This window comes from Hipposideros armiger, unplaced genomic scaffold (assembly GCF_001890085.2).
Source record: "Hipposideros armiger isolate ML-2016 unplaced genomic scaffold, ASM189008v1 scaffold_96, whole genome shotgun sequence".
NCBI classification, from domain to species: Eukaryota; Metazoa; Chordata; class Mammalia; order Chiroptera; family Hipposideridae; genus Hipposideros; species Hipposideros armiger.
Window position 1 is genome coordinate 1,466,934 of NW_017731446.1, and position 2,815 is coordinate 1,469,748.

The window sequence follows — 2,815 nt, forward strand, 5'->3', positions numbered from 1 at the left end:
CTAAATTACACTCTGCTTGATTCCAAAAGCTATTTGAGGCAGTTTTTACTCAAAAGCACACAAAGGAAGCATTCTAAAATCATGGTTAAATTGTGTGGACTCTAGAGTCAGACGACTTAGGTTCAAATCCTAGCAACACTACTTAAAGGCTGTGTGACCATGGCAAGTTTCTTAACCTCTCTGTGCATTAGTTTCTTTGTAGTAGAATGAGAATAATAAGGTTGTGGTGTATGGGAGCAATAAAAATGTTCCTCTGAGGTTTCCAAGGCTGGGTAGTGGCATTGACTAGCTCAGCTGCTGTGGTCTGAAGGAAGCACAGCATTAGCATGAAGACTAGGTCCCCACAGGCTGCTCCCTGCCAGCAACTTGAGGGACTGAGTGCCACAGGCCCCTTCCTGTGAGACAGAACTCTCCTTGGGCCTTGTCTTATATCTTTCATTTCCTTCTTTGACTTTCTTGCCTCCCTTTTATAAGGATCCTTACCATTACATTTAGGGTCCACCTGGATAATCTCCCCATCTCAAGATCCTCAACTTATTCACATCTGTAAAATCCCTTTTGCCATATAAGGTAACAGTCACAGGTCCTTGGGGATTGAGTCGTGGGCATTTTGGGAGCCATTATCAACCTACCACACTACCCACCTTCCGTCTTTCCCTTTTGTTCGGCATGATGGTCTGGTGACTCTCTCAGTTGCCTCCGGATAAAGTACAGGACACCCAGTTAAATGTGAACATCAGGTAAACAGCAAATAATTTTTTAATCAGCTTAACAATAACCCACAGCCTTCGGACCAACTAGCAAATAAATTTTTAATATAAGGATGCATGGGACATATTGCATATGACATACTAAAATATTAGTCATTGTTTATCTAACATTAACATTTAATTAGGTGTCCTATATTTATGTTTGCTAAATTTGGTGACCTTACTCTAGCTCTGTCCCCATTTTCCTTCACAGGTATTATTTCCAATAAATCTCTTTCATGCCTAACCCCATATTGGTGTCTGCTTCTCAGAGGACCCCAACTAACACATGGTGAGAATTACATGAGAAAACACACAGAAAGACCAAAGAACAGTACCTGGTCCCCAGGAAGCAAACATTTGCTCTTAGCAAGTAGGCATGGCCAAATAGTACCAGCTGAAGTGTAAACCTAGGCCTGTCTAGCTCCCTAGCCTATGCGTCATAAACCCCTTCCCCACTCCTATACTGAGTAAGTGCTCAAAACACATTTCATGAGAGATATGTTTATTGTTTGCAATTTTATAGGCTTTCTGGAGGACACCAAGGATTGATGGTTGCCATGGAGAAGAACGAAAGGGGGATGAACTTTTTGCTAAATGACCTTGCCTACCTTTTGAATTCGCACCATATAAATGCTATTACCTGTAACAAAACTATAACATTTTAAAACATATTTTAAATTGAACTAAATTCATTGCAGTGTTTATATCTTGGAGGCCCAAACTGTGCAGGAGGTCTGAGTTGGAGCCCACTGTGCTGCCTGAGGCCCCACGTTACCTGAGAGGAACTGTCTTGGAGGCAACAAGGGTTCCCACTATTTCCTATGTTCCTGAAGGCACTTTTGCAAGGCCAAGTTCCTACATCAATGCCAAACAATGACCTTTGATGCTGAATGACTCTGAGGACCTCCCCAATCATTCCACTGAAGTGCTCTTGACCAATCTAGGTTCTTCCTTGGGAGGCGAGGAGATTGGCAGGGAACCTCCCATCTTCCCTCACACTTCGACCGCTAGCATAGGAGGAGGAAGCAGGGCTTGTGTCATGGAGCTGAAATCACAGAACCTCAGCATTCAAAGACCCTTAAAGGTCAGGGGAGGGTAAAATTTTCCCCAACCTCCCTGACACATGTTTCCTCAGTCTATGCTTGCATGCCTCCAGGGATGGAGACCTCACTCCCTCAGGAACAGCCTTACCAACCAGCACAACTCTGCCAGGAAGAAGGCGTTTGCTCTCTCTGAGCTAAAACCTGTTGCCTTGTGACAGCCCTGTGATGTCCCTGTGGGTCCTTGCTCTGTCCTCTGGGTCCCCAGACCACGTGAGCTTGCTGCAGAGTTGCCCCCAGGATGCCTCCTGCAACTCAGGATTGGAGACTTCCTGGCCTCCTACGTGCCTTGAGCATGCTCAGCCTGGCTATCTTGCAGGGACCAGCACCTAGGGATGGGGTGGATGGCCAACATGTTTTCAGAAAGCACCTGCTGAGCTAGACCTCAGAGGAAAAGTTGTTTCCTGGGCTTGCCCTGGCTGAGGCCTGAGGAAGACCCACACTGAGGACAGTGGGTCTTCAGTGACCCAAGCACTGGGTGCCCTCATCCCAATTCTGCACTTCTCCTGCTTGGACAGGGTTGGATGCTCTCAGCCAAAGTTAGAGTGCTGGCACTGGCATCTTTACCTGGGACACTTCCTTCTGTTAACCTATTTTTTCTTTTAAAAAACGATTTATTTTTAAAAGTGAAAAAAAGATCTGTAAGATCTAGAGGTAGTTGCTTTTACTAGTTTCTTGGATAATCCCCTGGAGATACTCAAAGCATTTTCAGCATATACATGCTGTCCTTGGTTTGGGAGGGGATCCCCTTACCTCTCTTTGTGTGCAACCACAGAAGGCAATCTCTATTTCCTGATCCCACATACCCTTGGGTGGCCCCTCTCTGCTCCCTCCCAGGTGTGATGCATGTACCCCTGGCTCTGCACAGAATGATTCTGCTGGTACATGGGTCTCAGTTTTAACCATTTAGCATTTATTTAAATGCATATTAAAGAAGACAAGTACATCCAAACTATAATTTCA